The sequence below is a fragment of the Macaca nemestrina genome, chromosome 19, assembly GCF_043159975.1.
Source record: "Macaca nemestrina isolate mMacNem1 chromosome 19, mMacNem.hap1, whole genome shotgun sequence".
NCBI classification, from domain to species: Eukaryota; Metazoa; Chordata; class Mammalia; order Primates; family Cercopithecidae; genus Macaca; species Macaca nemestrina.
Window position 1 is genome coordinate 62,776,437 of NC_092143.1, and position 24,142 is coordinate 62,800,578.

At 34.3% G+C, this 24,142-nt stretch overlaps 1 long non-coding RNA gene across 2 annotated transcripts in view; it reads right to left on the reverse strand.

Annotated features, from left to right (window-relative positions):
• The window catches only part of LOC105465530 (uncharacterized), a 223,009-nt gene that overhangs the window by 33,024 nt on the left and 165,843 nt on the right, over positions 1-24,142 (reverse strand). The window contains exons 5-6 of one of the 2 annotated variants that reach the window (XR_011616783.1): positions 16,837-16,993; positions 4,204-4,618 (exon numbers count right to left, since the gene is read on the reverse strand). The exons of the other annotated variant lie outside the window; for it this stretch is intronic. This is a non-coding gene — a long non-coding RNA (uncharacterized lncRNA). Of the gene's footprint in view, positions 1-4,203; positions 4,619-16,836; positions 16,994-24,142 lie in introns of those variants that run through there. 2 annotated transcript variants of the gene reach the window in all.

Sequence of the window (24,142 nt, forward strand, 5' to 3'; positions counted from 1 at the left end):
AGTTCCAGACAGATTAATGGACTACAATGTGAATTGTACAACAATGCATAATATATAAATGATATATAATAACATTATTCAACTCATGTTATTTTTACATTAGCAATTTTTATGACTCTATTACTTTGTTTATAACTTCAGTGTGTGATTATCTGCCTAATAACAGTCCAAGAAATAGTATTGCTGTCTGGATAAAGTGATTATGCAATATGAAGAAAGAAAACGGGGATTGTATTTTTTAATAAAACTAAAATATTATCATTGTAGAAATGTAAATGACTAATAAATAATATACTCAGTAATACAAATTAAAACAAATAAGATGTAATTTTCTATCAAGCAATTTGTCAAAGAGTTTTCAAAATTTCAAATTTGTCAAGGATATTATGACCCAGTTTCACATATGAGTGGGAATATAAGTTAATACAACCTTCTGGAAAGCAGTTAGGCAATATGTTTCAAGAGCCCTAAGCACATTCCTACCTTTTGACCCAGCAATTCAGCCTTTTTATATTGAATGAAGTAGTCTTGTTTGTATACAGATATGTGTATTGAGATTTTTATGAGAAACAATCTAGTATTTTAAATGACTTACATTTCTAATAAATACAAGAGTGGTTCATTGAGAGCGTATTCAAATGATGGGTGGTTATAGCTGTAACAAAAGATATTTCTGAAGAAGACTTATTGACATGAGAAAATTCTAGAAATAAAATCTGCTTCAGAAGGCTTGCGTCTTTTGATTTACCTGGGCAATGATGGACCTGCGGACTCTTTCTTTTGCCACATTACATAATCAGTTTATCTATCTAGAAATGCCATTTCATATGCTTTTCTTAGACAGATATTCACATATCGAATTGATATCCAAAGTAACATAATCAGATAAAAATTGTTAATATAAAAATAATATGAGTTGAATAATGTTATGCACCATGTGCATATAACACATTGTTGTACATCTCCATTTTAATCTATTAATATACTGCAGGGCAGTGATGGACAGGTAATGAGTGTTGCAGAGACATCTCGTCCCGCTTCAGTACCAAACCCCTATTCCCACATCCTACCACCCAACAAATAGACTTTGACAGAAATAAGGTCCAGGGCTGCAGCCAGACTCAAAATCTACCACCAATAAATAAAAGAAAGAGGAAGAGACTTGAGACAATCCAGTTTGGATCCAGGAAATCCACAGCAGTGTTTCTGTAAAGGTCTGTGGAGCCACAGGTCAAGGACAAATCCAATTCAGAGTTGTTTCATATGTTACGATAGAAATGAGAAGAAGTATATAATGGCCTCAGCTCAGAACAGTGATCTCTGTGATGCAGCTCTTGCATCTTTCTGGTTACTTCAGAGCCCTGTGATGTTAGAAACTTCCCTAAGCCATGGTTTCCTCTATTTAAAATAAAATTCATAGTTATCTGCCTGAGCTCTAAATTTCTGTAATTCTCCAATTCTAACATATTGTATGTTTTTAATATAAATTTTTAGAAGAGAATGTCAGGATAAAATAAGGCATACAAAATGGCTTAAAAGCTACTTCACAAACAATATTGTATTCTGATGTATAATATCCTTTGTTAAAGAAATAGTCTTAAACCATCTTCTTTTTCTAACAATCTGGTCCAATTATTTTAAAAATATTTGGTGAAATTTAGCACAAAACATTTAAATGCACAGCCAAGTTGAATATCAAAGTCTTTATACTTGGTTTATTTGTAAAGAATAGGTTAACATTTTACAGTGACCTCTCATATTTAACTATGAAAGAAGCGTTCCAAAAAACATCAGTATTTATACCTGTGAAGTGCCAACATACTTAGGTGTTAAAAAACTTTATTTTTCAGAACTTCAGATTTTGATTGCATAAAAGTGTTTTATTTTCACAGTAGCCAGACAAATAAATAGATACAAAGTGCTTTTATAACCTGAAGGCAAAGTCATTCCAGCTAGTATGTAGGTCATCGGCTGCTTTCTGGGTTCTGTTTTTGTCCAAACAAATACTTCTTTTCACTCTTCATTGACTATTAAAGCCCACTACCATTCTTCAAATGTTATTTTTCAAATTCTTTTCCATTAGTGAAATCTTGGAAATCTTACAATGCAAAATTTAGAGTAGGATTCAACAGAATAAAGATAACTCTCATGGTAAGTATGAGGGACTACACAGAGGGGCGGGTAGCATGGGGGTGGCACAGTGTCACACTATTCTCCAGCACAGATGGAATCAGCAGCCCCTGCTCAATGTGGTTGGAGAGTCTCCAAGCTCTTTCTGTCATTAACATTTCCCTCATTAATCTGGTTTGATTTCTTCTTCCCCACTTACTTGGCCTGGAGATTTTTATATTTATTTTTAGAATCTTAGTGATTAAGAAAATAAAGGCAGAATAATCTCTTTGTGTGACAGCTTGGTATAGCAGTAAGAACATAAATAATTTCTGCAATCAAGCTCCTTTTTGAATCTTGGCTCAACTACTAAAACTTAACCTATCCGGATCTCAGTGTTTCAAAATGAGGCAAGATAAAGAAAGAACATTTTTACTTCTAGCTTAAAAGGTTGTTTTGAGAATCAAAGGATATCAATACTACATATGACAATGCTTCACAGATCTGATGACACTGTGTAAAAATTAGGCCACTTTAGAGTTTATACTTTATTTAATGTGAAAGTAGAGGACCCTCTATCTTTTTGCTACATTAGTTGCTCACCTTAGTTAATTGTCACCATCTAAAGAGGGAGGTGGTTCAAGAAAGTTAAGTCAGGTGTGTGGCAACAATAAACTAGGAGGGAAAGTTTACTACCTCCCTCCCCATCAGGGGCTCCGAGTAATGAGGTACTTTTTGGTGGGAAGTATATAGTTACTTTGCTTCCAGATGAAAAACTTAGAGTTGAAATTTACATCTCAGGGCTTCTCATGAGAACTTCCTGTGTCCACCTAAAATCAAACTCTTGCTTCCTTCCCCTTTCCTGTTCTGCTCCATGTCCCCGTCTCCTTTCTGGATGCTCCTGGAAACACATCCTTAATGCATCACTTGCAACTCCGTCCTTGGCTTTGGATCTGCATCTGGGATAAGCCAACTTAAGAAATCCAACAAATGAATTTTTTTGTATTAAATCAACAAATATTTATTGAGCATCTACTAAATGCCACCACTGTTCTTTCCCATGTGGCAGAGGGGAACAAAACAAACTTCTTCTCCATGTACCTTGTGTTTTACTGGGAAGAGTGAGGAGATAAATAAATGGATAGGTCTAAGTCACTATTCAGCAGTAAAATTTCTATGACAGAGAATGAACCAGAGTAATTTAGGGAGGGGATAGAGAAAACGTAAAGTACTACTTAGAGAGGTCAGAAAAGGACACTCTGAGAAGTCACTGTTGATTATGAACAGAAAACATCTTCCACCCAAATATTATGTTGTTACTTTTTAATGTTGAGGATTATGTTGGCTTAAGCCTGCATGAGAACTTAACATGTGCTGAACTCTCTGATACGTCCTGAGAAGCCACTTCCTCGCAGAAGAATAGAAGAGGCATGGGGGCTGAGATTGAGTAGAGGAGCTGTTTCAGGGTGAGTGGGAAGGGATGCGTCCATTTCCTGTCCCTGTGTGCCAGCAACACAGGACAGAGGTAGGAGGAGATGAGGAGATGCTGAGGTATGTTCTAAAGATTAAGATATTGAGACCATTCAGCCCTATGGGAATCCAGTAAAGGGGCTTATTTCGTTGGTCTTTTGCTCGTCTTTTAGGGAAAACATGTACTCTTACCTATTTGTATGCTGCAAAGTAGTGTGCATGCTTTTCTGTGTGCAGAAAAGCTCTTTCTGTCATTAACATTTCCTTCAGTGGTATTCCTTAAATGTTAGTTGATTAGAAAAGTGTATGTATGTGTTTGTGTGTGTATATGTGTGCACACACATCCCAAACTTTGTTTTACACATATAAGAGTTAACTGACATCTTCTCCTGAAAGTTTAGATTAAATATTTTCCCCAATCCATTGTTTAAACCAATTATTGTGATGAGAGAAATCATAATATACAATGAAAATATGCATATCTATATAGAATATATTGCATGCTATTACTCTAAGTTCACTTTTATCTATACAGATTCATCCTTTCTCGCATCTTTCATTTTAAAAAGTGCAACATTTTTCTTTAAAGCATTTGATTTTTGCCTGTGATTGCATTAAATGCATGCTAAAATAGAGCTAATATATAATGTGTCCTAGACTTCTATGTATTTCAACCCTTGGAGACAAATCAAAACTGAAATATAGCTATGATTCATTTTGTAAAATTCAAGTTTCCCATAATCTTAATAAAATCTTCTCAAACTAAGCATCCAAAAAGAGCTATTCAATAATCAAATACTGCTGGCTTTGTTTCCTGGGAGGAAAGGCTAAATGGAATATTTTAAGCAAATCATGGATGCAAATGTGATGCATTACTTCAGAGCCTCTGTGCCTGATTTCAAGAACACCAGTTCACTGGGCTGTACCAGGATCTAGTCCAAAATGAATGAACCATGTGGACTTAAAAGTGGATCTGGATGGCAGCAATTCACCACAGGTTATTTCCATCCTGTGAGATTGCATTCCCCTTGTTCCATTTCTGTGAATAAAGAAAAAATAAATAGGTCTAGCAATGTAATTCCTTATTGTATTGATCAGACTCTCGGCATTAAAAATGCCTGCCCTTTAACCTTTTCCTTTTCATAAATCTTTCAGTGACTCAGATGAGCATGACATGAATGTGTTCCCCAGAAGACACTGTAACCAATACTTTTTTTATTACTGACAGTGTAAAAAATGGACATGTTTTAAGCCCTCTACAAATTGCTATTTAAAAACAGAAGACATGATTGATCACCAGATGGAGCAGTAAAAATGAAAACTGGGAGATAAAGATGGAATACAAATATTTAATCATAAATGGGAAAACAATGAAAATCTGAGGATAACTGTATTCTGCTTGTAGATAATAACCTTTCATATGAGAATGAGTCACTTATGGAGTCTAACATAGGGACATAAATCCAGTTGCATCATAAATACAAATTTTTGCCTGGAACACTCTTGCTTATGACTGAAAACATTTGTTTAGCTATTCTAACTTGGAAATGTCTAATATATTAGAATTTTGACATCACTTCAGTCAAGAAACATTACTTCTTATACCAAGAAAAATGTATTGGCTGTGTCCCCACCCACACCTCATCTTGAACTGTAGTTCCCATAATCCCTGCATATCATGGGAGGGACCCAATGGGAGGTAATTGAATCATGGGGGCCATTGCCTTCATGATGTTCTCGTGATGTGGATGAGTTCTCACGAGATCTGATGGTTATATAAGGGGCTTTCCCCACCTTCACTCTGTACTTCTCCTTGTTGCCCGTTGTGAAGAAGGACATGATTGCTTCCCCTCCCACCAGAGTTGTAAGGTGTAAGTTCAGCATGGCTGAGGTCTCTCCAGCCATGCTGAACTGTGAGTCAATTAAATCTCTTTCCTTTATAAATAACACAGTCTCGGTTATGTCTTTATTAGCAGCATGAGAACAGACTAATACAGTCTAATATATTAGAATTTTGACATCACACCAGTCAAGAAACATTATTTCTTATACCAAGAAAAAAGTCACTTTCTTCTATAACTTAAAGAAAATATGACAGCATCACAAAGCATATTGAAAGCATTTTGACAAGATACTGGATGCGGAATAGTAGAGGCCTTATGAAATACTTTCTTTGGGATTAAATAGTTCAGCTCTCAAGGGTTCCAGGACGTTAAGGAAATAGAAATTTATTTAAAAATATTTAACAGATGGCATTGCATTATTCCTCTATGCAACTGAAGTATTTAAAATCACTTACACATGAATATAACATGTTAGACAAAACAAATTATTTAATCAAAAATTAATTATTATTTAATAAGACATGGATATTGATGTTCAATATACAAAGATATTGGGATAAGTATAGGAATTGACTTTTCTGTCACAATGTAAATTACAATAAAAAATAACTATATGAGAAGTTGTGTTATGAGTTTTCTAGCACTTAGTGCAAGCACTGAATTGTAGTATTCACTAAAGAAAGCATGTTAAATTTATTAAATCAAAGCATCTTGTGTCAACTACTTGTGTATATTAACTTCTTTCCACCCCACAGCACCCAACAGAGAGCCTCTGCTTACTGTCATATCCATTCGCTATCCCATCCTCACATTTTGAAAAGTCCAGCCTCTAAATATTAATAATTTGGCCTCTGCCCGAATACACTGCAATAAATCAAAATACTTACTGTAAGGGATGGTATTTGTGAATATCTGGTATTATCATACTGAACATGACTTTGGTATTTGTTTATATAATGCTCGATGGCAGGTTTGTCTTACAGTTTTGACGTAATTCTTCAAGTCTACAGTTTTACATATTTAGTCCATACCTCCTGGTTCACTGGCAGTAAAGAGTCAGGGAGAACAGGGGAGTGGCTTCTCATAAAAAAATCTAATGTGAGAGTCACATAATTGCTTTTATAAAGGATTAGTATTTAAGATGTGTGAATGGCGTGAATGGCTTGAATTTCAAGACTAAAGAAAGGTCATAATGGTCCTCTTGCTTTCCTGCCTTCTCACAATCTGTCAGAGTACCAATCAGGCTAACACATTAAGGAGAGTTCAACTGACAAAAGAGAAACAGGGTAAGCTTCCCAAAGTAATTCTTTCTTAATCAATGTGTGTGATTCCACTGAAAAATTCTTCCAGGTCCACGTAAAACATCTTCTCAGATATCATCTGATTGTGACCATCCATTTCTGGTACTTTTATTCTTTGAGTTTTGAATTTTCTTATTGTCCAGTTTTGACCAAATTATCTACCTGTGCACTAAATTCACCTGACAAAGCCATGTTAATAAATAATTTGAAAACACCTCGGTAACTTTACCTCTTGTGATATATTTTCTCATCAAAAGAAAATAAAGACAATGAGTACACAAAAAATAAAAATTAAGAAACTAAATCATATCACAAGAGAAAATCACCTTCACTAGAGAAAGACAGGAAGGAAATGAAGAAGGAAGAGAAGATCATGAAACAACCGGAAAACAAATAACAAAGCAGCAGGAGTAAGTCCTTACTTCTCAATAATAACATTGACTGTAAATGGACTAAATTCTCCAATCAAAAGACATAGAGTGGCTGAAAAAACAGGACCCATTGATCTGTTTCCTTCTAGAAACACACTTAACTTATACAAACAAACATAGACTGAAAATAAAGACATGGAAAAAGATATTTCATGCCAATGGAAATCAAAAAAGAGCAGGAGTTGCTATACTTATATCAGACAAAATAAATTTCAAGACAAAAACTATAGGAAGCGGCAAAGTAGGTTACTATGTAATGATAAATGGGTCAATTCAGCAAAAGGATATAACAATTTAAAATATATATACACCCAACACTGGAGCACCCAAATATATAAAGGAAATATTTTAAGAGTTAAAGAGAGAGATAGGCCTCAACACAATAATAGCTGGAGACTTCAGTATCCCATTTTCAGCAATGGACAGATCTTCCAGGTAGCAAATTAACAAAGAAAATGCAGGCTTAATCTGCAATATAGACCAAATGGATCTAATAGTTATTTACAGAACATTTCATCCAAGAGCTGAAGAATATATATTGTTTTCTTAACACACGGATTGTTCTCAAGGATAGATCATATATTAGGTCACAAAATAAGTCTTAAGAGTATTCAGAAATTTGAAATATTATCAAGCATATTCTCTGATCACAATGAAACAAAACTAGAAATTAATAACCAGGTAATTTTTGGAAATTATACAGATACATGGAAATTAAACAATATGCTCCTGAATGAACAGAAAGTCAAAAAATAAAATAAAGAAGAAATTTGAAAAATTTCTTGAAACAAATGATAATGGAAACACAACATAGCAAAACCTATGGAATACAGTAAAAGCAATACTAAGAGGGAAGCTATCAGGGCCTACATCAAAAAATAGGAAAATTTTCAAATGAACAATCTAATGATGCTTCTTAAAGAACTGGAAAAGCAGGGCAAACAAAACCTAAAATTAATAGAAGACAAAAATGAAGATCAGAGAAGAAATAAATGAAATTTAAATTTAAAAACACAAAAGATCAATGAAACAAAATGTTAGTTTTTTGAAAAATTAAACAAAATTGACAAATCTTTAGGTAGACTAAGAAAAAGAGAGGCTCCAAATGAATAAAATCAGAAATGAAAAAGGAGACATTACAATTGATACTGCAGAAATTTAAATAATCATTAAATTATTGGCTACTATGTATAGTAGTAGCCAATAATATCATAGTAGCCATTAAATTATTGGCTACATAGTATAATTTGAAGCCAGATATTGATCAACTATGGCTACTATGATCAACTATATGCCAATAAATTAGAAAATCTAGAAGAAATAAACCAGTTCCAAGACACATACCACCTACCAGGACTAAACTGGGAAGAAATCCAAAACCTCAACAGACCAATAACAAGTAACAAGAGCGAAGCCATAATAGAAAGTCTCCCAGTAAAGAAAAGCCTGGATCCTGATGGTTTCACTGCTGAATTCTACCAGACATTTAAAAAATAATTAATACCATTCCTACTGAAACTATTCCAAAAAATATTGGAGGAGGGGATGCTTACAAACTTATTCTATGAGGCCAGTGTTTTCTTAATACCCAAACTAGACAAAGACACATCAAAAAAAGAAAACTACAGGCCAATCTCTGATGGATATTGATGCAAAAATCCTCAACAAAATACTAGGTAAGCAAATTCAACAATATATTATAAAGATCATTCATCATGACCAAGTGGGATTTATCCCTGGTATGCAAAGTTTGTCCAATGTACGCAAATCAATCAATGTGGTAGATTATATCAACAGACTAAAAGATAAAAACCATATGATTATTTCAAGTGATGCTGAAAAAACATGTGATAAAATTAAATAACACTTCATGATAAAAACCTTCAAAAAACATGGCATAGAAGGAACATACCTCAAAATAATAAAAAACCATATATGACAGAGCTACAGCTAGTATCATACAGAGTGGGGAAAAACTGAAAGTCTTTCCTCTAAGATCTGGAACAAAACAAGGATGGCCACTGTCACCACTTCTTCAACATAGTACTGGAACTCCTAGCTAGAGCAATCAGACAAGAGAAAAATATAAAGGGCATCCACAATGGAAAGGAAGAAGTCAAATTGTCCTTGTTTGCAGATGATATAACCTTGTAAGACTCCAGAGGAAAATCATTAGAACTGATACATTCAGTAAAGTTGCAGGATACAAAATCAACATACAAAAATCAGTAATATTTCTATATGCCAACAGTGAACAACATAAGAAAAGAAAAAAAAGTAATACCACTTACAACAGCCACACATAAAATTAAATACCAACGAATTAACTTAACCAAAGAAATGAAAGACCTCTATAATGAAAAGAGTAAAACACTGTTGAAAGAAATTCAAAGGGACATTTAAAAATGGGAAGTATTTCCTGTTCGTGGATTGGAAGAATCAATATTGTTAAATGTTGATACTACCAAAAGAAATCTAAATATTCAATACAATCCCTATCAAAATAGCAATGACTTTCTTCACAGAAATAGAAAAATATATCCTAAAATTTATATGCAACCACAAAAGAATAGCAACAAGAATAGACAAAACTATCCTAAGAAAAAAGACCAAAACTGGAAGAATCGCAATATTCGGCTTCAAATTATACTACAGAGCAATAGTAACCAAAATAACATGATACTGGCCTAAAAACATACAGACATATAGACCAATGGAACAGAATAGAGAACCCAGAAACAAATGCACACACCTACACTGAACTCGTTTTTGACGAAGGTGCCAAGAACCTATACTGGGGAAAAGATAGTATCCTCAATAAATGGTGTTGGGAAAATTGAATATCCAAACACACACAAATGAATCTACACCCTTATCCAACACCGTATACAAAAATAAAATCAAAATGAAGTAGATTTAAATCTAAGATCTCAAACTATAGCACTACTATAAGGAAACATTGGGGAAAATTTCCAGGCCATTGGTTTGTACAAAGACTTCTTGAGCCATACCCTACAAGTACAGGCAACTAAAGCAAAAACGGACCAATGGGATCACATCAGGTTAAAAAGCTTCTGCACAGCAAAGGATACAATCAACAAAGTGAAGAAACAACCAACATAATGGGAAAAATATTTGCAAACTACCCACCTTACAGGAATTAATAACCAGAATATATAAGGAGCTCAGACAACTCTATTCTAAATAGTCTAATAATCTGCTCAAAATATGGGCAAAATATTTGAATAGACAGTTCTCAAAAGAAGACATACAAATGACAAACAATCACATGAAAACTTCTCAACATCATTGATCTTCAGAGAAATGCAAACCAGAGCTACAATGAGATATCACCTCATCCTAGTTAAAATGGCTTATATTCAAAAGTCAGGCAATAATAAATGCTGGTAAGGGTATGAAGAAAAGGGAACACTTGTACACTGTTGGCGGGAATGTAAATTAGTACAACCGCTATGGAGAACAGTTTGGAGGTTCCTCAAAAAAAGACAATTAGACCTACCATATGATCCAACAATCAAATAGCTGGGTCTATACCCAAAAAGACAGGAAATCAATACATTAAAGATATATCTACACTCCTATGTTTGTTGCAGCACTGTTTACAATAGCTACGATTTGGAAGCAACATAAATGTCCATCAAGAGATGAATGGATAAAGAAAATGTGGTACATATATACAATAGAGTAGTACCATTCAGCCATATAAAAAAGAGTGAGTCCCAGTCATTTGCAACAACATGGATGGAACTGAGATATCATTACCTTAAGTGAAATAAACCAGGCACAGAAAGACAAACATCACATGTTCTCACTTATTTGTGTGATCTAAAAATAAAAACCATTGAACTTGTGAACATAGAGAGTAGAAGGATTGTTACCAGAGGCTGGGAAGGGTTTTGGGGATATAGAGGGGAGGTGTGGATGGTTAATGGGTACAAAAAAAATAGAAAGAACAAATAATACCCACTATTTGATAGCACAATAGCATTATTATAATCAATGATAATTTAATTGTATATTTTAAAATGAGGATTAAAAGAGTTTACTTGGATTGTTTGTAATTCAAAGGATAAATGCTTGATGAGAAAGATACCCCATTCCCCATCATGTGCTTATTTCACACAGCATGACTGTATCAAAACATCTCATGTACTCCATAAATACATATACCTACTATGTACTCATGCAAATTTTATACATTTTAAATATCTTTTAAAAAATTATTTCTCTCAGCCAATTGATGAAAGTACAACTATCAAAAAATTTCCTATTGGTGCAACAACAAAAAGCAAACAAAGACCAATTCACTAATGTTGGACTGTTAATAAAAAACTTTTCCTTTTGTTCATTTCAGTTTCTCATAGTCTAATGAGTTCATAGTAGTTTTCCAGTATCTCGCTGTTTGTGGAACATCCAAATTGTAGCTCAGAGCCCTGGAATTCAGACTATTCAGTAATGCCAGTGGTGATTCACTCAAGAATGCAGTTCATTCACAGAGAATGCTTAGTGGATTATACAGTAATCCATAGCAATCTTTCCTTCCGATTCTTTTCTGCCACTTCTAGGTAATATGGATATGAGTAAATAATACTTTCCTGGAGGAGACTGTTTGCTCTATTAGATTTCAGGTTCCTACATTCCTAATACTCTATCATTTCTTACTAGATCTATTAGCTTTCTGAGAAAAAATAGAAAATTCAGCTGTGTCAAATCAACCAATTGCCACTTAGATAGACAGGAAGTCTAGCATGCGCCCTGTTCACTGCTGTTTTCGTCAGGTAGGTGCCCACTGCTGGGTCCATGAGTGCTAGCTGAATTAATATAAAGTTCCCTCTTGATAGGAAAAGAAAATGATTTGATAAATACAGGGTTCAGTAGTATCAAATGTTGAATAAGTTCACTTATCTTATTGCCTGGGTGATTATTTAGTTGTTTAAGGGATTGCACCCAATAGAAAGAGTTTTACTCTCAGATAGAAACAGAGTCTAACTGTGAAATGGTTTAATAATACCTCATAAAGTTATGAAGAGGAAATGGAGTAATATCTGCCAAGTGGCTAAAATATGATGCTTAGTACAATTAGATGTGGTCAGCAAATGTTTATGTTCATTGCTAATATTTGGTGTAGGTGAGGTTGCTTATAATGCCACTAAAGGTAAAAATTAATATATCCTGTTCAGTTTGCACTAGCAACTCAATAAAGTGGCCCCAAAAGAAAAGTAGAAGAGAAGTAGTATATCCTTGCTGATTCTAGATGATAGCATCATAGAGATGTTAGATGTTGCTATCTTTATCTTAGAAAGTTGATTAGCAAAAAGCAAAATGGTAACTGAAGTTTTGATTCAAATCCAGAATTGTTATGAAGCAGCACAGACACCAGCAACCCTGAACTATGACCCTCACATGGACCTGCTTCTCCTGTATCTCACATACCTTCTATATTCCAATTGTTTCATCTGGAGTTTTCAATTCTGCGTATTACAGTTTTGACAGTAGTTCTTTGTATCAGCTAGAACATCTACTATTATCTTTGAGAAGATGCTGATGAATTAAAAGTGGTTGCTTTTAATTGAGAGCGTATATTTGCACTTTAATAGTGTTTTGCAGTTGGCTTGAGTCACTCAAGAGTGACTCAGGATCCAGGATCTCATACTCCCACTCTGGCTTCTCTGACTCATTCTTTTCCAAAGGAAGACTCATTTATCCCGTGAGTAAAACTGTGTTTCCTAGGTTCTTCTTTTTCTGGGACCCTTAACCATATATTTACCACTCTATCATGAAGTCATCTTATAGAGTATGTTTTGCACTGCAGGCATCACTGCTGGATTCTGGATGCAGAAGGAACATTGTAGACAAGGGATGGGGAGGAAGTAGAAACATGGTTCCAGTTTGGGGCTGAGTTGCATCTTCCAATCCAGGTTTTATTGGTTTTTAAAACTTAATTTTTGAATACTCATTTGACTCCTGTGCTTGTTTCTCAATTGCTTCTGAACATGGAGAGGAAAAGGGTGAGATGATTACCTAAATTATTCATGTAAATTACTTAAACTCCACAGTATACAATTTATGTCTTTGAATTCATGAGAGACCATTCTATGACTCTCCAGGCACATGATAATTTGGAAAAGAAAAAACAAAAAAATTTGAATGTGGAAATATGATCACTTATGACAGAAGAACTGATGATTATTCAGAAATATAGTTATCCACATCTTTGGTAAGAAAGGTATATCAGAAGTTGGGCATCCATTATTCTTCCAGTAACAGCTGACTCCCAGAGTGACAAGCAGACATAGATGGTAGATTCCTTTGTCAGTCACCAGTAATTCCAGCTTTGAAAACAAGGCTGCTGCTTGTTAGTTTTTCATTTTTCCATCACTTACACCGTTTCTGACAGAGGCTAGGGTGAAGGTGCCAATGTGGGAGTTGAATATTTAGCATTGAGGTTTCTTGCCCTTATCCTCTAACACTCCTAATTTTTATTTACTTTTTTTTTTTTTTTGCAAATATGTCTGCTTCCTCATAAAGATCAAGTCTCTGAAAATAATTTTACTGTTATTAATTGAAATGAAGAGTCAAATTTTATTTTTAAAACAGAAGTCTCATACATTCTTAAAATTGGAAAGCAGTCTCAAAAGTAGGGAAAACACTTTTCTTTTTGTAGCAGACAGCATTTTATTTGATTCACAATGAATAGGGTTTCTTCTGTCTGACAGCTACACATGCTGGACTTAACAGAAGTACGTAAGTGTACTTGGAGAGAGAGAAAAGTATATTTTGGAATATTACAGGAGGTTAGCCTTTATTATTATTATTTTAATATTTCCTGAAGTTTGCAAAATAGTTAACTACCTAAATCAACCTTTAAGGGATTTTGATTCCTGAACAATTCTATATGTTCACTAATGTTTCTCCCCCTTCTCTTATTTTTACTTCATGGGCAAATGATGGGATTTAACTTTATTCGGTGGATGAATGGGTTAAAAATTTTGGTAATGCTCTCTTCTGGTACAAAGCATGAAATTGTTCTGTCATTTCTTTACTTGAAAAAAAATTTTTTATATAAATAAAATGTATTTGGAAGTTTTTCATTTATTGAGGACAGTAACATAAAAGTGTTACTTTTATTTTGATGTTGCAAATGCTGTTTGAATACCCCAGCACATACAGCATTTCAAATGGGTGAGAATATATCTTTTGGATAAACTCCAAGGAATGGAATTATTGGGTTGAAGAGTAGATGCATTTATACATTTAGTATGTTGCTAAATTCTACCCATAGCAATAGGGTCTCTTACACTGCCACCAGCACTGCTGCAACTCAGCAACTTAGTAAAATTGAATTTTTGCCAAATAGAAAGGTAAAAGAATCAGTAAAGGCTTAGTTTGTGTTTTTCTAATTATGAACAAATTGAATATTTTGTTAATTTTTAAAGGTCACATTACTTTCTATTCTGTAAACAGTGTCTTTATTGTGTTACCTAGTTCTCTATGACTGTGTTGATTTTTTCCTTATCTACTCATAGGAGTTCTTTATGTATTAAGAATACGGTAATTTGTCTATTATACAAGTAGTGGATAGTTTTCTGGACTATTATTACTTTAACTTTGCTCATGATTTTTTTGTGGTATAGATTTATTTATTTTTATGGAGTTGAATTTAACAATTTTAAAAACTATTTTGTGTATTGGAATTTTGAAATCATATAAGAAAGTCTACTTCCATTTGAGGTGATAAAATAAATCCGTATTTTCTTCAGCTATATTTATGTCTTTATTTTATATATTTGAATGTTGTAACTAGTTGGACTATATCCTGGTAGTTGATGTGATGTGTTAATGCTAATTAATATTCTTATCACACCATTTTAGACTTGTTTTCACATCGTTTATTGCCTAATCTATTTATAAAGTCAGTTTATTTCTGAGTTTTCTATTCTTTCCCACTGGACTTCCTTTTGCTTCATGTGCTAGTAGTATACTGTTTTACTTATTGAAAGCATTTAAAATCTTGAAGGGCTAGTTTATCTTCTGTTCTTTTTTCTAAGTTTTCTTGCTGTATTTTCTTGTTTATTTTTCCTTAGAAGTTTATATTTATTTAGCTTGTCTAGTTCCACTGTATTTTTAAAAAGGACTTGTGTATTTGCATTTGATTCATATTTATTATTATATAAATTACTTTAGAAAAATTAACTTTATTCAATAGAGTAAATGTTCAAAACCTGGCTCATTCCAACCCTTTTGCATCTCAGGCCTCTCACTCATGAATGTGACTCATTCCTCATATATTGTATAGTATATAACAAATATATTCAAAAGTTTGCTTTGATCATGTTCAACAAACATTAATGGAGACATTTGGCTAATCACAGTACTTAACTAGCTATGTGGGCTATTAAATGCTGCACAAATCACTTTGAATTGTTCTGTTCTTTTGCCCACATTTTCCACCCTGGACAAATGTCTTACGCTATCTCTGACATGCACCCCTTTTTAGGACCAAAGCATATCTGCACTGACCATCTCACATAAGATTGTTTGCGCTTTCCTTTGAAATCTGCTTTTACTTCCTCTCTGGGTCAATCATTTGCCTCTTGCATTTGACTTCAAGGTTAATGACCATTTTATATGTAGCATCTCCTATTTTTTTTTTTTTTTTTTTTCTTTTTGAGACAGTCTTGCTCAGTCACCCAGGCTGGAGTGCTGTGGTGTGATCTCAGCTCGCTGCAACCTCTGCCTCCTGGATTCGAGTGATTCTCCTTCCTCAGCCTCCCAAGTAGCTGGGATTACAGGTGCCTGCCACCATGCCCGGCTAATTTTTGTATTTTTAACACAGACGGGATTTCACCATGTTGGCCAGGGCTGGTCTCCAACCCTGACCTCAAGTGATCTACCTGCCTAGGCCTCCCAAAGTGATGGGATTACAGGTGTGAGCCACCGCACTTAGTCGTATCTTCTTAGATTATGAATCGGTTAAAGAAAGGTACTAATTCATAAATGTTTTCTTTTTTTCATAGTCCTATAGACAAGAATCGGGTCACAGGGAGTGGGGCAGGGTGCATGTATTTCTACTCTCTTTGCATTAGTTTCTCAGGATTTTTCATCTCCTCTAAGTGTTTGTCCTCAGCAATTCAACATAAAAAGCCCACCTCCTTCTATTCTAAATGATGAATTAAATATTTGACTCTGTTCCAGTAAGCAGACAGTTCTTTTTTTTTTTTTTTTAATAGCAGCAAGACAATACTCACAATCCTGCCTTTTGTAATTAATCCAGTTTTTAATCATGAACAGAACTTTCCCTCTCCTTCTGTTGCCAAGAATTTACAGGTTCTTGGGAATTGACATGCAACAAAAAAATGGATTTGTCCAGGGGCAGAAGCTAACTCTGTGGTCTCTGGTAAAGCTGGACTGTAGCTAAGCCAGGTGGTAAAAAAGCTTCTTGTGTGTTCTCTAAATGTAGGTACAGATTCCCACTGTCAGGTGATACTCAGGATAAAAATATCTCTTTTAAGAGGCATTGAAAGTCTAAATTGAGTACATCTGGCAAACTTCCTTTATTTACTCTTCGTAAAGCATCATAAAGTATCCTTTCAAGGCAGAGGGGGAATGATTTACATTTGCAAAGCCCAGGCTGATTTATTCCTAAAGAATTTTGCTCACCCAGATGATTTGTGTTCCACCTTCCAAGATCTTTCAAACTAGTTTTCCAGGTGCAGAGGTGAGAGTTGCCAGTGTATAATTTTTGGATTACCCTTCACTCCCTTCTGCAAGATTTTCAACACTTTGGCTATGCTCCAATCTCCAGCAATAGTCTCTGCTTGAAAGAATAGATTACATATTTTTTGTAATTATATAGAAATAAAAACACATTTTACCAGTGAAGATGCCAAATCTGCCAACTACCTTAAAACATCTTTATTCTCATGCACTCAAATCTAAAAATAAGTTTGATTTCAAATTAGATCCCTTTTACAGTGTTTTACCAGCTTATAATGAATCTTAAAAACAAAATTTAAAATACTTAGATAGTATAATTAATGATCATTTTAAGAAAGGTATAGCAGAGTAATTGTTTTAAATATCGGACAAGACCAGGAACTAATAAGATAACAGTTATTCTGTAGGGACCTCTCCATTATCTTTAATCTTTAGCTTACAAAGACATTGAAATAGGGCTCACATCTATGATTCTCTACTTAACCAATCATGAAATACATGATTCCTAAAAAGTTGTAATTAGTTTTTACAATATCAATAGGAGGCAGGCATTACCCACATAGACAAAGTGCTTAAAAGAAGAGTTGTTAAAGTACAAACCCTTGAAGCATTAGGTAGTCAGAGAAATAGCAATATTTGGGATCTTATCTACAAACTCCAGCTGTGTGGTTCCTCTACATAGAGATGTCCTGCATTAGTTATTTAATGACTTAACATCAATGCATTAATACATTTGATCAATGAAATAATTGAACTTTACCTCAGGAGCATTTGGTTAGAGCATGGACTAGCATGTTTGAAATGGTATTAAGGATGATAACTTTGCATTAAAATTTAAATCTCTCCTTAAATTTATCCAGGAAAATAACGTTATTGTTTCTCTGTAAAGCCATTGAAATAAATCTAATTGAAGAAAATTATTACTAGAAGGGAAATTAAAACCAACACTAAATTAAAATCACACAAGTATTAATAAATGATAAATAATCAATAATAGTCAATTAACAGTGAAATAAACAATGATATTCCCATAAGAGAGGTAAATGAACAGTAAGCCTTATTAAATTTCATTGATCAGTGTGTAAATATATCCCTAGACAAAATGCATTTTAGCAAGTGCATTAGCCTCCCCCAAGCAAAAGGTCCAAATCCATGACCTTGCATTTTAAATAGTTTACTAAAATGGATATGGAGAGAGAACAATTGGAATTAACCGTCACTCTCTGAATGTTCTTACATAAACTCTTGTGTGGAAATCAACATCCTAGCATTTTTCACGCTGCTATTATTTCTTTTATTTACTTTTTATTCAAATAATACATAAAATTAAAAAAAAAATCTTAAATACTACCAAAGGGTGTGCAATAAAGTTAACATAAACACCTCAATATTCCTCAGACCTAGTTCCCTTATCCAGAAGCAACAATTTACAAATATTTCTACATTTAATTTGTCCAATGAATACCCTGAGAATTAGGAACAGTAATACACTCCAAAAAAGTAAAAAGTAAATTTTCTTTCAGATTTTTCAAATGTATTCATTGTCTATTAGTATCTCACTCTAAAAAGCCAGGCTTTTAATTCACCACCCATGTATCCACTCCCCACCCCCAATAATTAACCCATAATTCTCAGTTTCTATCTTCACTGTTCCTATCTGCAAATTCAAATGACTATTTATGGTCTATGAACCTTAATTTTTATGTCTTGACACCCACTTTCTAAGATGAGGGCATTGCTGCACCCATTTCCTCCAACTTATCTTTATTAACTCTCTGTATTTTTGCTTTTATATTCTTATCTTAAAGCAAAGTTAATAATCTCATAATCTGTCTACAGGTTTATCATAAAAGTATAGTGCAAATGTAAATTAGAGTTTAGAATAGGGCCAGGTAGTGCGTTGATTACATCTTCTCCTTTGTGATACACTGATATATTTATATTCTATTATAGGTCCTTCTGATCTAAACTAGACAAGAGGCGAATTACAGAGTGACATATCAGAGCTTCCCTATCTTGTTCTCTTTTATTTATTTCCTGATTTTCACATTTTCCTTTCTTACTCATTTAATTTGCTGGAATATGACCACAATTAATTTCCTAAGGAAATTTTTGGCCAAGCATACTTCCTGAGTTCTTTCAGATTTCAAAATATTTTATTCATTCCTAACATTTTAGTGAAAGTATTCATGAGTATGTAAGTCTACATCAAAAATAATTTCTGCTAAGAATTTTGAAAACATGTTTCCATTTTTTATCTATAATGCTAAATCAATGATAGTCTAATTGTATGTCATTTACAGGTGATTTTAGGATTTTTTTTCTTATGTTTCTCAATGATGTGTCTAAATATTTTAAGGTGGAGTACATGGAAATCCTTTTAAATTAGGTTGGTTTCTCTTATTAGCTTTTAAAGAATTTTTGGTACCGTGTCTTTGATCATTTCATCTTTATTCTCTTCATGCTTTTTACCAATAACTCTTTTAGCCAAGTGTTAGCCATCCTGAACTGATGTTATTTTTTCTCTTCCATATTCCTTTATTTTTATCGTAGTTATATCAAATGAGCAAGTAACTTCATATTTATTTTCCAACTTTCCTATTAAATATGTTATTTCAATAATGCCTTTAACTTCCAAGATTTTTTCTCCTCATTACCTTCTTTCCTTCCTTCCTTTCTTCCTTCCTTCCTTCCTTCTTTCCTTTATTCCTTCCTTCCTTCCTTCCTTCTTTCCTTTATTCCTTCCTTCCTTCCTCTTTTTTTTTCCTTACTTTCTTTCTTTTTCTAATTCTCAAGGCCAAAACCTCAAATTCGCCTGAGGAGACTTTAAAAAATTATTTGGGTTTCCTAAATTACTCTTATTTACTCAGGATTAGTTTTTACTTAATATATCTTCACCATTCTATTTCATGTTGCAGTACCTTTATGAATTTATGGCGAGTCATGGCAGTCAAACCATACTTAACAATAAGAGTCTAAGAAGATTGATAGAGAGACAGCATTCAGCAGAAAATGCTTTAGAAAAAGAAATCATGGGGGTGACTCTTATGCTGCAGGACCCATACACAACAGGACAAGAAAGTACAAAGAAGATTTCACTCTGGGTCTCTGTTACTTAAACTAACCAACCTTATTTCCCTTAGATGGCTTTGTCAAACTTGTATTTGTGCCTGGGGTAAAGGGTTCAATGTTGAGCATCCAGCATAAGGAGTTGGAGAAAGAGATGTGGGTGATTTACATCTGCCATGTAAGTCTTCCATTATTTGTCTTGTCTTAGTCCTATTTCTTCCTTGTACCCATCAAAGCATTGGCATTTCTTAGTCTGCATCCTCTTGGGGGTTCTGCTGAAGAAGTCTGCTTTTCATTAGCTGCAACTTCCTCTTCAAGTGTTCTAGGTTTTGTCTTTCTGTTCTTTGATTAATGACTCACCCATTCATCTCTTTTTGTCTGCCAGAAATGTCTAAACCTGTCTTTAATTGATGCCCCCACCCTACTCTCAGCTGTCAATTTATTTATTTACCTTCTTTACCTTTATTTTACTTGCATGTTGGGACCTGAAAAAAGTGGAGGTAGGTACCAATGCTTTATCTACTATCTTGCCCTGACGAATCCACATCTCACATGAAACATCGAGTTACTACAAGGCAGCAATTGTACCTTTTTGTCTTTGTATTTCTAGTGCTTATCATGGGGCCTGGAATATCTTAAATGCTCAAAAAAAGTGTGTGATAAAAGGAAACAAAGATACTTCTATCCTAGGCAGATGTGTGGTATCTAAAGGTCATTGCATTGTCACTGTACAATTCTTGCAGAAAGCAAGGCTGTGCTGTGTGAAGCAAAATGTCACAACAAAGTCTGCCACCATTCCAAATCCTTCATGTGATAATTTCTGAATTAAAGTGTTATTATAATGAGGAAAAATGAGGAAATGGCAAATTTTCTTAATAGGGAAAATAGTAAAACCATGAGCCTGTGAAATTAATAAGACTTTATAAATGAAATATATTTACAATGAAAACCTCATGCAAGGGAAATATTTAAATTACATGAAATCCTTGCACAGAACAGCAATGATAAATATATTTGGATTTAATGGCATGTACTCATCAAATACTCATATCTGTGCATCATATAAAACATTTATATACAATTACGTTTGTCACCAATGCAGGCGGTTGATAGCTCAGTAACTCATTCTATGTCATTGGTTCAGAACAATGATCTTTAAATATTACCTACATGGTAGCTCTGGAGGGGTTTTAAATGAATAACATTATTATAACTTCTAAGTGTTTATGGGGAACATGCAATTTAATTCAACATCATAGTGAAATGTTGTCTTTTTAAAAAGACAAAGTAAACCAAAGCAGTGTGTTTTCTTTTTCAAAACTCAGTGAACATTTTTCTAAATGCCATTTCATATCTCACTTACATAAAAGAGAGAAAAGATAAATTCCTACTTAAAAGTCAACTGACACCCTGATGCTATACAATTACCACTCCATTACACTAGTTTTTCAGATGAGGAAATAGAATCCTAAAGATAGTTTAATGTGCACTCAATCCTACAAAGTTATTTACAGTGTTAGAACTAGAAATAAGAACACCTGGATTCTAGCTCAATCTATTACTCTTTATATTACACAGTTTATGGCCCATAAGGGGAAAATTTTGGGGGAAGCAGGAAACCATCGGAAAGATAATGGTTTGGATAGACTTATGCATTAAAAGACTGGTCTTCAGGTCCAAAGAAAACAAGGAATGATTCTTTACAAACCATGCCCATAAAGAATTCCAGGGAACAAAGAAGTTTAAGGCAACCTGGGCCTTAAGAGAGGAAACTAGGGATGTTGTTTGGTGATTTCTCATTAATAGTTTCTGAACAACTGAATATGGATTGCTGCCAGTTAGGGCTGGTGTCACCTTTCTGAAGGACACATCCATGTTGATCTCCACATAGCACTTCTACCGACCCATACTGACATGAATCATACCTTAAGAACGTACCTTCTTGGGTAAGAAGATGAAAAACTTGGAAGCACAGATGGCATTGTCATCACATAGTCTTATTGAGAGTTAGGAGTTGAGAAAAATAACCTAACATGTGAACAATGGATGTGCAGATGGTATCAATAAACAGCATCTCAATTCCTGGATAATGGAATTGCATGTCAGAATTACGAGCTCATAGCTGGGGGTGAAGTTCACCTTATGAATAAAAGAAAAATTATTTTTACTGGAGCCTGCAGTGCCTGCTCAGAGGGCTTTGTTCTACATATAGATCAATGGGGGAGAAAAAGGTAATAAATGTCAGACAATGACTAGCAAATGAGCAAAGCACAAACAAAAGGAGGATGAATGGTTTAGATGATGTCACATATCATCACAAAATGTCTGGCTGGGGTTACCTGGTTGCCCCTCTGGCCACTTGCCCAGGAATGTACCTTGGCAAATATGTACTCATTTTTGATCTGAGGCTTTTGTGGCCTTGTAGAAATATTTGAAACAGTAGTCTGAAAAATGTAACATGATTAATAAAAGATCAACTGTTATTGGTTTCCATATGGGATATGTCTAGGCAGAAGAGTGTTATTTTCTGTAACAAGAGGATTCTACTTAGGCACTATAATACATTTTCTGAAGCTCAGTCTCAGTAAGCTGTAAGTAGAATGTGCTGTCCTAAAACATAAAAGTAAATCTTTTCCTAAATATTTGCTTTAAGGAGCATATTGTCAGTAGATGCAGCATAGTATGAAGACACAAGAATTTTCTAGACAACCCCTGCCTAGGCTTTCCAGCATAGGTTCTCCCTTCAGACAGCGAAAGGAGATGCACATCAGTGAAACAAAGAGCAAGAAAGGGATGTCCATCTGATCTTACAGAGGAGCTGCCCTTCGGATAACTGTAATGTCTAACTATTTTAAGCCCTATATCTGGGTTTCCTGAGATTTTACCTCTGCCTACAATTGTCTATGCTTGGAAGAGTAATAATTAGCTCTGTAATTCTTTAATATTCACATATGTAATTATTACTTTGCATTCATTGAACTGTGAAAATTTCTGTCTTCTGCTTTAGTGATATTGGATTGGAAAAATAAATGAATTTCATCTGAAGAGAACTAACGCAAACATACACATATACACAGGAGTGCACATAAAAATTAATCTTCAAGAGGCTAGAAACAGGGGATGGTGTAGTTCCTGCCATGGAGTAGAGGTCAACTGGTACCAGAGATTCAAAATTGCTGAATGGATCGTGGGGATTTCTGTCTTCCCTGTCATAAGGAGTAATTCAATCAGGAAAATTGGCATGCATTGTTGTACTGTGGGTGCAAGAGCTGAGAAGATGAAAAAGACATAGAGAAAGGGGATATTGGAAATAAAAGGATGTTAAAATGATATAATTTTTAAGAGGGTTGAAGAGAAGGAATATGGGATATTTATATTCCTCGAAATTTGATAGATAATGATGTCCACAAAGAAGAGTTTGGTGAAATAATTTTAAATTTTGGTGAGCACAGACTATCAATGCCACACACAATGAGTAATTTTCTGTGTCAGATTGCCTAGGCTGTGATCTCCAAGTGTTTGTTCAAACAGCAATCTCAGATGTCCTTGTGAAGGTATTTTTAGGTAAGATTAACACTTAAATCAGTAGACTTTGAGTAAAGCAGATGACCCTCAATAATGTGAGTGGGTCTCAGATTTGTTTTAAGTTGAAGTCTTTAAGAGAGAAAGATTAAGGTCATCCATGAAAGAGGGAATTCTACTGCCAGATTTCCTCTGGACTCAAGCTGCAATATCAGCTCTTCCCTGGATCTCCAACCTGACAGCCTGTCCTACAGATAAGAGGTTGCCAGTCCCCACAATCACATTACACACGCGCCAATTCTTTTTTTTTTTTTTTTAGACAATTCTTTAAAATTCTTCTCTATCTCCCTCTCTCTCTCTCTCTCTCTCCCCCCCCCCGTGTATACACACACACACGCACACACACACATACACGCATACACACACACACACACACACACACACACACACACACATATCCTATTCGTTCTGTTTCTCTGGAGAACCCAGACTAATGTACTTCCTCAGTAATTGTTTTAGCATTCTGGAGTCTGTTACTTTACTATCAGCCTTAATATTGCGAAAAGAAGAAGGAAAGTTTTATCAACCATTTCAGACACTAAGTTTTCAGCCTTTTGGGATAAAGGAAAATACCAATCCATATGTTTTGGACTCACTT